The following is a 14,716-nucleotide window of genomic DNA, read 5'->3' as shown; positions in this document are numbered from 1 at the left end:
CCTCTAGTTTCATGTCTAGCCATAGACTAATTTTGGGGTTTATTCACCATTCGTTGCTCAGCCACATTCTTCCTTTTTACATCCTCATCTTTCTCAAGAATGGGCTCTTCAATAACCGTCTCGTTTGGCTTCAAAAACTTTACTCCTTTGGTGACTTTGGCTGATGAGCAGCTTCCTCCAGTGTATCCCAACCCGAACTTGTCTGAAGAAGGTTTTTGAGATGATATAACACTTTCTAACTTCTGAGAGGAGACTCTCTCTATCTTAGCATGAGCTTGCACAACCTCGTACTCAAGAAATCTCACCTTCATATATGCTTCAGACAGCTCACCATTTAGTGTCTCAATCTCACACTTAGCCTCTTTATATCTGATCAAGAGACTTCTGTAATCTTCCTCAGCTTTCTTCATTTTCCTTATAGTTGTCTTAGCTACTCTGGAATACTCTTCTGACTTCTCAAGTAGTAAGGTGTAATTTTCTTGAAGATTAGTTGTATTCTCTTCCTTTTCAGCATCTGATTCTTCCATAATCCCAATAGACTCTAAATCAGAATGCTCACCAAGCTCCTTCACAAGTGCACCCAAATCATCCGATGACTCCACATGAGCAATGGTCATGAAGGCGTAGTAGTTTTCCTCTTCGTCACAGCTCTCTTTCGAGTCAGAATCAAAAGTTTCTAAATCACTGAGCGTTGTGGCATAAGCCTTGCCTTTTCCCCTCAGAAAATTTGGACACTCCTTCTTTAGATGTCCATGGCCATTGCACTCATAGCAAACAATGTCTGAAGAAGGTTGAGAATCATTCCCTTCTTTCCTCATAAACTCTTTCCTATCACCTCTTGAAGATGAAAATTTCCCTCTGTTGAATGGTTTTCCACTGTTCTTCATCTTCAGGAATTTTCGGAAGTTTTTTGCAAGATATACTACTTCCTTCTCCACTCCATCTTATTCAGAAGGAACATCCATTCTTTCGGTAATGGTTTTAAGAGCAAGCGATTTACTCGTCTTATGGGAAGGTTGTCCAAGCTCATACGTTTGAAGTGATCCAATGAGCTCTTGGATCTTAATTTCATCTAAATCCTTGCTTTCCTCTATGGCTGTGACTTTTGCCCGAAAGCTCTCTAGTAAGGACCTCAAAATTTTTCTCACCACCTTAGTATCTTCAATCTTCTCCCTAAGATTGAGTTTAGCAATTACAATTTCATTGAGCTTCCCATAGAATGAATCAAATGGTTCATCATCCCCCATCTTCAGCTTTTCAAATTTTGTGGTAAGCATCTGAAGTTTTGTGTCCTTAACTTTCTTCGTACCTTCATATGTCGTCTCCAAAATCCTCCAAGCCTCCTTGGCTACCGTCATATGAGAGATTCTGTAGAATTCATCAAGAGACACACCACAAAAAATAGCATTTAACGCTTTACTATTAGCATTGGCTACTGCGAGAGCTGCCTTATCCTAAGTGAACTTAGGATCTGTCGGCTTGGTCCAACCAACCTCAACCGCATCCCAAACGGTATCATCCATAGAGCATAAAAATGCTCTCATTCTGACTTTCTAGACAGCATAATTGTTCCCATCGAAAAATGGTGGAATATTGAGCGATTAAGACTGGTCCATCTCAAATAGGATCAAGTATCACACTCAGGTATTTAAACCACAGCAAGTGTACTAGCACTGATACCAATTGAAAGCTCGTAAATGTGTTGAAAATACAAAAGCAATTTAGACCCCCCAATAAAAGTTACGGCTCAATAGATTTTACACTAACTTAATACAAAGTACGGAAAAGTGTAAATACAAGTAGATGAACAAATAAGCTACTCTAATCTATAAACTAAGTAACACAGCAGTATAATAGAATATAAAAGAGTAGGGAAGAAAGATGCAAACAAAGAAAACACCAAGACGTGTTTTCGAAGAGGAAACCGAAGAACTCGGCAAAAAACCTCTCCGCCACCCTCCAAGTGAAAATCGATCGACTAGACAATCAGTTAGGATACATGGGTTAGCAAGAGACCCTCCAAGTCTAATCTACCCAATGCACCTAAGCCCTCCAAGCTCTTACTCCAACAAGACTTCTCGGAACCATGTCTTGTCTAGCTCTCCGGATCCCGCAACAAGCTCCATGTTGCATCTGCCATTCTAGGCTTCTTCCAATGCTTCCCAGCAGCACCAAAACGTCACTCAACACACTCAAAGGGTGAGGTAAGTGTTTGGGCTATCAACCTCTCAATGATATGGAAATGGAGAGGGAAGAGTTGAGAAAATACCACAAGCAAGTGTATAGAGAAAGGTGGGGATGACAATCTCTAATTCCCAATGTGTTTGGTTAGGGTTTTCTCTCTAAAGCTCTCCTACACATTTGTGAGTAATGAGAGTATATATAAGATAGGTGCAAAATGTGTGAGTCAGTCAGTACAGGCTGGCAGAACAGATTGTCTCGCGAGTGTCTCGCGGGAAGGCCTTACCCGCGAGATACTCGCGAGACACAGCTGTCTCCACCTGGCCTGACTCTTTGCATTCTAGCATATGCATGGCACATGTTTCACTTTGCGGGAAGCTAAGTCACGACATACCCGTGAGAATCCTTCAGCCTCTAAATGTTTGAGCCTTCACACACTCTCTTTATCACACAACCCATACAACAAATCCCACAATAAATATAGGGTATAAACGATTGAAAATAATTACAATCAAATTTGGCACGGAATAAAAGCCAACAAAATACATAGTTGTAAATAACAACTTTACACATATAGTACTCATGTTCATCACCCATTCATTGCAAATGATTAAAATGAATATATGTTAGGTTCTAAAAATTTAAGAATTTATGTATTTAGAACTTTAATGTGTAATGTTGGCAAACCATGATCAAAACAAGTTGTTTAGTCTTGTTTAGGCTTGCTCAAAGTTGTATTTTTTATGTAAAGTTGGAATCGAGCTAATGCAGAATTTACTATGCATTTCGGCCTGGCTCGATTGATCGAAACTAAAGCTCGATCAATCGAAAATCGGGCAAAATGCGTTTTTACTGCATAATTCCAACTCAGCCCTAACTCCTAAAACATTTAGGGTTTTATGTTTTTGCCCTAAATATTTAAGGTAAACCCTAACCACGTTTTAGAGGTTACTCTTATTGCTGTTTGTGTGAATCTCTTGTGAAATCTGTGAGGAGCTTTCCTTCACACAAATTTAAGATTATCAAGGAGGAGATTTCTTCAAGAACTTGATGATCATTTAGTTGCTGCCGTAAGAGTTTAAAGATACACAAGTGGGAGTGCTTGTACTTGCTGGAGAATCCAAAAAAGAAAGAGTCCGTAGTCTCGGAGCTTGCACATGGTCATGTCAGTAAGTTTCTACTGGTGGGTAGCAATAGAATGTTAGTAGTCTAAATTCTATTATAAAACTTCGATTCTTTCTATAGTAGATTCAAGTTTACCTTGAGGATAGCTAGGTTAAATCCTCCTCAAGTTTTTTACAGGTTTGGTTGTCCTGGGTGATTATATCTTTGTGTTATTTATATTTCCGCTGCTATACATGATATGATTGTTTGATTGTGATAACCTAGATCTGGAATTTGGACTGAGTAATAACTTGGCTTGTTAACTAGATTAATTCAATTGTATTTTAAGGGGTCTAAAAACATACAAGTATTATTATTTTAACATCTAAACAAAATAATTAATTAAGAAGAATACTGTAATACTATAGACACCAAAATAAATTACCAACTTTTTCACATCTTACTGGTATATTTTTTACTGGGCCAACCAACACTAAAATAGAGGGATGGTGTGAAAACTCTCTGTATCTACAATTAATCATTGGATTCTCCATTCCATTCACTTTTCTAGCGAAATATCTTTCCAGCAGACAAAAGCACCCCCACGCCTTTGTGTCACTTAAAATCATGATCACGTTTCAAATAGCTCGTATTTCCAATAGAATGTGATTCTCTATCAACAATTCCACTCCACACAACCAAATTGATTATTGAGTGTCTTGTCAGCTAAAGCATTTTCTCATACTATCACTGATTTTTGCATCTGCAATCTTCTAAATGGCAAAGTTCTGCAGCAAAGCACAGGCACTTGGGGAGATGGGATTGGTTAGTAACAAAAAACAGCTAACCAGGCTACTATAGAGTGGGCCACAGCATTTAATCCTCTACCAACATGACAAAATTGAAAAAGATTAAGGGGAAACCTTGAAGTCTATGATTACAGAAATGAAATCCCAGTTGGCTTGAAAGAGATTGTTGATTGATGAGATGACAACTAGGGAGTCTCCTTCAAAGATCAGAGTCTTCAAATTCACACGAATTTCTTCTTTAATGGCTAGGAGGGGCTGCTTTAATTGGAGTTCCCCAGAGTTTCTGAGGCAGGTCATTAGTTTTCATAATATTATAGACCTTAACTCTTTTCACAAAATTTTTCATACTTTCTGTAAATAATGAATAACAACACTTTCTCTACATGTATCAACCACTTCTGTTTTTGCTACCATTTTTCATTGACTATTTCAACAATTATGAAAATATTGTAAAAAAAATTATGCATATAGTACTTCTGTTCGTCACCCATTCGTTGCAAATGATTAAAATGAATATCCCAAAAGCTATTTCATAATTTACCAATACTGCATGTATAAATGACTTATATATATATATATAATATATATAAAAAAAAAAAAAAAACTTTTTATGATTTAACCATCAAAGTATCAGTGGAACACGTGATATTACCTAAATCACTTAGGAATTGCCATGCACCATCTATAAAAGGTCTCTTAGACTCTTTTTTTAATGCACAAAGAAATCAATTTGAAAATAGTAATTCAGGATGAAGTTTTTCTTTTAAAACACATTCAATATAAAAGATTTTTTGGTTGAAACCATTTTTAATTGACGCGTGGTAATCTATCATTTTTTTAATCTTTGAAAAACTAAGCACTAGCAGATAAATGCATTTCTCAATCATTTCCTTTCCATATATAAATGTAAGGTCCATATTGGTCCCTTTTAATCATCGGGCCTGTTTCAATTATTGCAGAAGTACCACTATATCAATCAATTTTTCTTTTATGCTTTTCTTTCTTTCTTTATTCTTTTAATTTACTAACAAGGATATCCTAAACTCTTAGAGTAACTAAGAGCATTCACATCACGCTCAATACATTTTTAGCCAAATTTGATCCAATTTCCTTCTTTTGTTAATTTAGCTAATTTATTATTCACAAATGACTACATTAGTCTCAATACTTTATTACTATTCTATTTAAATATTATTTTTTTCTCTCCAAATATTTTTTTTCCAACCTATAAACACTAAATTTTCTCTTTAGAACAACCAAACTAAAAACTCATAGGGAAAAAAAATTACACCATAAACGCCAAACATTACAATCAAAGAACACCCCCTTGCAATGCTACACGCCACCAACGGATTAATGCTACGCTCCACCAGTTCAAGGGAATTGAACTATTGGATTCGAACGAAGGTCCAATCTCACTAGAGCACAAGAACAACACACGTTCATTGTACCACCACTCACCAACACGAAATTGACTCACCACAACCGATCTATGTGTATTAGAGCATGAGAGAGAGACATAGATGCATGAGAGAGAGAGAGAGAGAGAGAGAGAGAGAGAGGGGAGTGAGTGAAATTCATACAAAATTAATTGATTTTGTTTTAGTTATGAACAATTCTCAAAAAGTATGTTGACACATTGTTCATTTGTTAGTTTTGCATGTTAGAATGTTGAGCCTAATGCATAATACTTTTAAGTGGGTTTTACAATTTATTTGACTAAATGTCATCTTGACTAGCCTATTGTGTATGTTCTAACTAATCCCAATGTGAAAATAATATAAAAATATTTTTGGAATTATTGTTTTACTCCATAAAGTGGATAACAATTTCAGCTGCACTAAACAAAAATCAAACATAAAGATTATGAAATTAAGAATTTGGAAGAAAAATGTAATAACTTAAACATTGACCAATTAAGAATCTAATTGAATTTTCTTTCAGTTTTGCCTGCTAATATATATATAGATATAGATATAGATAGATAGATAGATAGATAGATAGGACACACTAGATGCCAAAACTCCCTAAAAAATGTTACACATCAAACATAAAAAATTCAAACACAAAAATCAAACACAACCAGAAAATTACAACAATAAAATTCACATTTCAAAAAACAAAAACTCTAAAATCAAATTTTCTTTTCTTTTCTTTGACAACCAAACACAATACAAACATCAAGGGACCTCCTACTTTATCAGCTTCAAAATCCAAAACCCAATTCCACTGTATAAAATTCCTATGATTTAATTCAAAAACCACCACTTCATAAAACGTTTCCAGAAAGAGATTCTTGAAATCTTATTTCCCATTTGGTTTCAGACCAAGCAGAGAATAATCAAAACAAATCTAAAAAGCTCATGCTTTGAGCAATGAGAATCCACCAATGAAGAAAAAACCACCAATTAAGATCAGATACACCTCCAACATAACAGCCCCAACAATAAAAATACAAACTTTACAATGGGAAATATGAATTTTTTTTCATATCTGAAAACCCACACCACCTCCAACCCCACCATCATTCTCACCTCACTAAACATGGCAAAATGGGCAGGTCGATCAAGTCAATCGGGTTACGGGTCAAACGGGTTGCGGGTCAAAATGGGTCATTTTAAGCATGTTAAAAATGGGTTCGGGTCAATCAAGTTGCAGGTCGGGTCGGGTTGGGTCGGGTTGACTTGTATTTTTCACATGAATTTTTTTTTTTTTAAAGAAAACAACATGTATTTGCCATTTAGAAAGTCATGCAACAAATTACTTGATATAAAATGCATTATTTTGAATTCACCACTTATATCAAAAATGAATTACACTTATTAATACTTATTCAATAATTTTAAAATTATACAAATCCTAACATTGCTATCTAAAACAAAATAACACAATGATAAGTAAAAAAAAAAAAAAATACACAAGTTTTATTTCTATACAATATTAACATCCCAAAATATAAAACAAAATTACAAATGACTTATTGAATAATTCATTTGACAAAGAATAAAAACATATAAAAAATTTACAATCTTGAAAATTAATTTTATAATCTATTATCAATTGTGGTTGGCACTCTATTTCAATTTGAGATATATATTTAAGTTTGATTGTTTACTTATTTATACATGGTCTCTTTTATAAATATCATATAATTGTTAAACAACACACACTCTAGGAAATATCATAATTTATTTTGAAAAGCCATTTATTTTGGACATAAATTGTTAAAAAAATAGGTCTAAGCATTCATAATTTATGTTAATTTGATACTTTGGCTTCACTAGTTTTACACTTGTGAATGTTTCTCACACATGTCTACAATTTTAAATCTATGTTTTTAACTGTACTATAAACAAATTATCTTGGCATGTACTTTGCTATTTTATATCTAAAAATCTTTACTCATTACAGAATGCTCAATCATTCATCTTTTAACTAATTTGCATATAGTTATGTAAATGTCTCAATTGTTTCCTTAAAACTCATAACAAACAATTAAACTGTGACAGATTTCACAATTTGCTCAAATACCAATGGGCTTGGTCTGCAATCAAATGCTATAAAAGATTTGTACCCCCTCATCATTCACCAATTGGTGGTTAGATGGATTGGTAAGGCACACGGTCCGACAAGTGGTATCACAGCCAAGGTTATAGGTTCGAGTCGTTGGAGCCACATTGTGAGAGAGGGATTGTGAGGGATTTCACAATTTGCTCCAATACGAATGGGCTTGGTCTACGATCGAATGCTATAAAATGTTTGTGCCCTGTCATCCTTCACCAATTGGTGGTTGGATGGATTGGTAAGGCACACGGTCCGACATAAACCAATATTGTCTTTATTTTTATTTTTATTTTTTTACCAAAAAAAAGTTTGAAAAATGGTTCAGGTTTGAGTCAGGTCACGGGTTGAGTCAAGTTGACCTGCAAAAAACATAGTTCGAGTTATGGGTCAATCCGTTTTTGCTTCAGGTAAAAAAAAAAAAAAAAAAATCGAGTTTAGGTCAGGTTTTTTTGGGTCGGGTCGGGTCGGGTCAGAAAATTCTGACCCATTTTGCCATGTCTACACCTCACACATCAAGCTTCAAAATCCATCATCATATCTAAAACCACCAAACCCAAACAACATCAACACCAGCCATGGAAGGTGGTGGTTGTGATGAGATCGTCGTCATCATCCAAACAACCAAACAAAGATAGTGGAGGAGGAGATCGCGGACAGAGAAAGACATGGTGGGCTAGAGGAGATTGACTTCTTTGAGATCAGCCAAACGTTAGCCATGAAAGGCAATGGGTTATGGCTCATAGCGGTAGTCAAAGGGAGATAGTGGTGGAGGATATTGTAGGTGGTGGCTAGGTTGTGCGTACGTGCACGCGTGCACACACACACAAAGGGGGGGGAGAGAGAGAGAGAGAGAGAGAGAGAGAGAGAGAAGACTTTTCAATTTTGCCTATTAATATATATATATATATATATAGATAGATAGATAGATAGATAGATTGGACACACTAGATGCCAAAACTGCCTAAAAAATGTTACACATCAAACATAAAAAATTCAAACACAAAAATCAAACACAACCAGAAAATTACAACAATAAAATTCACATTTCAAAAAACAAAAACTCTAAAATCAAATTTTCTTTTCTTTTCTTTGACAACCAAACACAATACAAACATCAAGGGACCTCCTATTTTATCAGCTTCAAAATCCAAAACCCAATTCCACTGTATAAAACCACCACTTCATAAAACGTTTCCAGAAAGAGATTCTTGAAATCTTATTTCCCATTTGGTTTCAGACCAAGCAGAGAATAATCAAAACAAATCTAAAAAGCTCAAGCTTTGAGCAATGAGAATCCACCAATGAAGAAAAAACCACCAATTAAGATCAGATACACCTCCAACATAACAGCCCCAACAATAAAAATACAAACTTTACAATGGGAAATATGAATTTTTTTTTCATATCTGAAAATCCACACCACCTCCAACCCCACCATCATTCTCACCTCACTAAACATGGCAAAATGGGCAGGTCCATCAAGTCAATCGGGTTACGGGTCAAACGGGTTGCAGGTCAAAATGGGTCATTTTAAGCAGGTTAAAAATGGGTTCAGGTCAATCGAGTTGCAGGTCGGGTCAGATTGAGTCGGGTTGACCTGTATTTTTCACATGAATTTTTTTTTTTTTTTTAAAGAAAACAACATGTATTTGCCATTTAGAAAGTCATGCAACAAATTACTTGATGTAGAATACATTATTTTGAATTCACCACTTATATCAAAAATGAATTACACTTATTAATACTTATTCAATAATTTTAACATTATACAAATCTTAACATTGCTATCTAAAACAAAATAACACAAAGATAAGTAAAAAGAAATACACAAGTTTTATTTCTATACAATATTAACATCCCAAAATATAAAACAAAATTACAAATGACTTATTGAATAATTCATTTGACAAAGAATAAAAACATATAAAAAATTTACAATCTTGAAAATTAATTTTATAATCTATTATCAATTGTGGTTGGCACTCTATTTCAATTTGAGATATATATTAAAGTTTGATTGTTTACTTATTTATACATGGTCTCTTTTATAAATATCATATCATTGTTAAACAACACACACTCTAGGAAATATCATAATTTATTTTGAAAAGCCATTTATTTTGGACATAAATTGTTAAAAAATAGGTCTAAGCATTCATAATTTATGTTAATTTGATACTTTGGCTTCACTAGTTTCACACTTGTGAATGTTTCTCACACATGTCTACAATTTTAAATCTATGTTTTTAACTGTACTATAAACAAATTATCTTGGCATGTACTTTGCTATTTGATATCTAAAAATCTTTACTCATTACAGAATGCTCAATCATTCATCTTTTAATTAATTTGCATATAGTTATGTAAATGTCTCAATTGTTTCCTTAAAACTCATAACAAACAATTAAACTGTGAGGGATTTCACAATTTGCTCAAATACCAATGGGCTTGGTCTGCAATCGAATGCTATAAAAGATTTGTGCCCCCTCATCCTTCACCAATTGGTGGTTAGATGGATTGGTAAGGTACACGGTCCAACAAGTGGTATCACAGCCAAGGTTATAGGTTCAAGTAGTTGGAGCCACATTGTGAGAGAGGGATTGTGAGGGATTTCACAATTTGCTCCAATACGAATGGGCTTGGTCTACGATCGAATGCTATAAAATGTTTGTGCCCCATCATCCTTCACCAATTGGTGGTTGGATGGATTGGTAACGCACACGGTCCGACATAAACCAATATTGTCTTTATTTTTATTTTTATTTTTTTACCAAAAAAAAGTTTGAAAAATGGTTCGGGTTTGAGTCAGGTCACGGGTTGAGTCAAGTTGACCTGCAAAAAACACAATTCGAGTTATGGGTCAATCCATTTTTGCTTCAGGTAAAAAAAAAAAAAAAAATCGGGTTTGGGTCAGGTTTTTTTGGGTCGGGTCGGGTCAGAAAATTCTGACCCATTTTTCCATATCTACACCTCACACATCAAGCTTCAAAATCCATCATCATATCTAAAACCACCAAACCCAAACAACATCAACACCAGCCATGGAAGGTGGTGGTTGTTATGAGATCGTCATCATCATCCAAACAACCAAACAAAGATAGTGGAGGAGGAGATCGCGGACAAAGAAAGACATGGTGGGTTAGAGGAGATTGACTTCTTTGAGATCAACCAAACGTTAGCCATGAAAGGTAATGGGTTATGGCTCATAGCGGTAGTCAAAGGGAGATAGTGGTGGAGGATATTGTAGGTGGTGGCTAGGTTGTGCGTACGCGCATGCGTGCACACACACACAAAGGGGAGAGAGAGAGAAAGAGAGAGAGAGAGAGAGAGAGAGAGAGAGAAGACTTGGGTTTGGGTTTAGAAGAATTTTGAGTTTCAATAAAAAAAAAAAATTAAAACCCAGCCAAAGTTTTTGATCTGTTTACAGTTTTGATTTGGGTTGCGTTTGTGTTTTTGTATTTTCAATTGCTAAGAAATTGTAAGAAAATAAGTTGTTTTAAAAAAATTTTAATTAATATTATTAGTTTTTTTTATTTAGATGCTGACATGGAAATGTTTTTTAATATTAATATGTCAGTATTTACTGTGCCAACAATGCACTTCGTCTGCCACGTATAATTTTTTTGTTAGTGGGTTGATGGCATTTACTATACCAAAATGGACATGATTTTTTGTTTGCAGGGACTGGGGTACAAGCGAAATCAAGTTAGGAACCAAAATGAGAATAGGCCCAAAATATAGAGACCAAAAGTCCATTTTTTCCAATTGGAATTTAACAATCCCCTCGTATAATCACAGCACGACAATACATTAATGAATGAAAAGAAGACATCACAACTTTGAATGTTTCATGAACAAACTAAAGGGAAATCACACAAATAGTTTTATCCTTCTAAAGATACAGGCCTTCCAAAACTAAAACTCTAAATAGATAAAAATTGGATTTTCCACTGAAAATATCATCTTCACTCCAAATCTATACACTTCAATCTATATATTATAGCTTGTTATTGTATTAATTTGGTAGTTTCAAAAGCTTCGGCACTTTAGTTAATTTAGAATTTTATGGATTTATAAATAGGGTGACAAAACTACCCAAGAGTTGTATAGATATGTTTGTGGAATGTCCAGGAACTAGTTATGCCTAACAAAAATATATATATATATATATATTTAGAGAGAGAGAGAGAGAGAGAGAGAGAGAGAGGTGTGGAATGTCCAGGAACTAGTTATGCCTAACAAAAATATATATATATATATATATTTAGAGAGAGAGAGAGAGAGAGAGAGAGAGAGAGGTTGAATGTTCAATTAGTGTGTAAAACACTAATGAATGTTTAAACCCCCAATTTCAAATTAAATCAACACAAGTTTATACCTAAACAATGTATGTACGGAATAATAGGTACAAGCAGAAACCTAAACAAATAAACAACTCTACATCATAATTAATCACAACATAGCAACAATTAAAAGGTAAGAGTAAGGGTTAGAGAGATGCAAACACAAAGATAACACCAGCACGTGTTATCGAAGAGGAAACCGAAGAATTCGGCGAAAAACCTCTCCGCCGCCTTCCAAGCAATGAAATGATCCACTAAAGAATAAAGTTAGGATACAAGAATAGCAATAGACCCTCCAAGCCTAACCTACCCAATTCACCTAAGCCTTCCAAGCTTCTTGTTCCAACAAAGTTACGCTTAACCATGTCTTCTTTAGCTTTCCAGATCCCACAATAAATCCATTGCATCAACCAAGTAAATTGGTCATCTCCGAACTACTTCCTAAGTACCAAAATACCTCCTCACTAATATGGGTATGGTGAAATAAGGATTCGTCTAACGAACCTCTCAAAGGTATGTCAATGGAAAGAGTGAGAGTAGAGGAATATGGAGAATCAAAAGTCTAAGATTGTGGACAAGACAACCTTGGTTTTCTCTAGAGTTTCTCTCTGGAAACTCTCTACATTTCGTGGGTATAAAGGTATTTATAGTAGTGCACGTGAAGAATGTGAAAGGTCATTTTTCTGCATAACAGGACATTCTGGCGATTCAGTCTTGCAAGTTGGATGAGTCACGAGATAACTGTCTGGCCAGACTTTACTTTTTGTCCTGTAGTGCTCTAGTTGTCGCGACCCTTCAACTTCCTGCATGCTTCACACGTGTGGCATTTTGGCGAGTTACCAGTCGTGAGTCACTCATGAGAAACCTCCAAATGCACACATTCTTGAATTTCTTCACACACTCTCACACACAACCCTTACATAATTTTCACCTAAATACAGGGTATCTAATTGCTAAATTATAAGAAAATTTGGCACAGAATAAAGCCAATACATGATTGAATAAATTCAACTTGACAAAGGTGATCTTTAGGGCCTATTGCGGCATTTTTAAAACGCCACTATAGATTATTTGAAAAAAGAAAAAAAAGGGGGCCTATTGTGGTGTTTTAAAACACAGCCACAGCCAAGTTATAAAAAAAAAAATAAAAAATAAAAAAAAGGCCTACATCTGCATTTTAGAAACACCGCAGCAGCCAATTTAAAAAATTAAAATTGACCTATAGCGGCATTTTAGATACACTGCCATAGGTTATGGACCTGTAACAGCGCTTTATAAAACGCTGCATTAGCCCAGCTAGTCCATGCCGACAGTACAACAATGACGCTACAACGCACCAATATAGCCTTAGATGGGCCTATAACAGCGCTTTCAAAAGCTATAGCGACGTTTTGAAAGCACCGCCATAGGCCTCATATTTTGTAGGTGGTTTTTGCTTACATTTAAAACCCCAAATTCAACAATAATGGTTCTTTTATCTAATTTTACAGTTCCAATCATATCAAAAATAGATATCATAATCTTAAAAATTAATGATAAAAATAATTTTGGAGTATGAAAATTCGTCAGAAATAGGCTCAATTGGGAAATATTACGAAATTAAATTTTGTAATCTTGTAGGCTACATACTCAAAGCTATCATAACCCCCAAAAAACGGTGGTGGTAAAAAAGACATTTTCTCATCCTTTTGAATATATAAAGAATGCAGAGAATTTTAAAAGAAAATTATTTTCTTTCTAAAATTTGGACATCCAAACCTTTGAAAATGATTACTAGTTTGACTTCTTTTGGAAATAAAATATAATGATAAGATATGACGTTTTAAGTATGGTCATACTGTATAGCCTATGAAATTACGAAATTTAATGTCCAAAAATTTTTCAAAACCTTCTTTTTACGAATTTTGCCAAATAATTTTTTTATCATATTTTTTAAGTTTACTTTATGATATCAATGTTTGATATAATTGGGACCACATTAATAATTAGATGAGAAAAAAGATTTCTAAGACTTAAATTTAGGGTTTTGAGAAGTAAGAGAAAACCATAGATATTATTTCCTCCAAATAGACTTTTGGCCAAAGAAAGGAAGGGAATTTGGAGAGAGGACAAAACTTTCAAAAGTTTTTTTAAAACTATTTTGTGATTTCCCTTTAGTATATTAGCGAATTTGTTGAAGTTGTAATTTGTGTTGTGGTTTCAGGAGTGCTCAAGAGAAGTGATATCTTTTAATTTACGTAAGGGTCATCAAATAGCCCTTGGCCCACGGGCCGACCCAAAAACCCGGCAGCCCATCGGGCTAATGGGCGGCCCAACTCGCTGTTATTAAGGCCCATGGGTAGCCCACTAGCCCAGTGGGTTAGGCCGTGGGTTAGTTTTTATGCCCATGGGCACTCAGTGGGCTAGCCCAGTAGCCCAGCCCGTTGGCCCAACCCATTGCCCAATCCAATAACTTAAAATTTTTAACAAAAATATATAGGAAGTGTATGAAGAATTGATCTTGAGATATTGTAATAGAATTTCTTAAGAAAACTCTCCCAACCGCTAAGATACTTAAAGTAATTGTGCTAAACTTAGTTTACTAAATATATATTTTTCTATTAGTCTAGCAAATTTGAATTAACCATTTGATTTTTTTTACTAAAGATAAAAATAAAAAACTATTTGAAGCCTTATTTAAAAAAAAAAATTAAATAGATTTGACAATAAAAAAAA

The sequence above is a fragment of the Quercus suber genome, unplaced genomic scaffold (assembly GCF_002906115.3).
Source record: "Quercus suber isolate HL8 unplaced genomic scaffold, Cork oak 2.0 scaffold_125, whole genome shotgun sequence".
In the NCBI taxonomy this organism is placed as follows: domain Eukaryota; kingdom Viridiplantae; phylum Streptophyta; class Magnoliopsida; order Fagales; family Fagaceae; genus Quercus; species Quercus suber.
The sequence above is the reverse complement of the archived record's forward strand: the minus strand, read 5'-3'. Positions refer to the sequence as shown.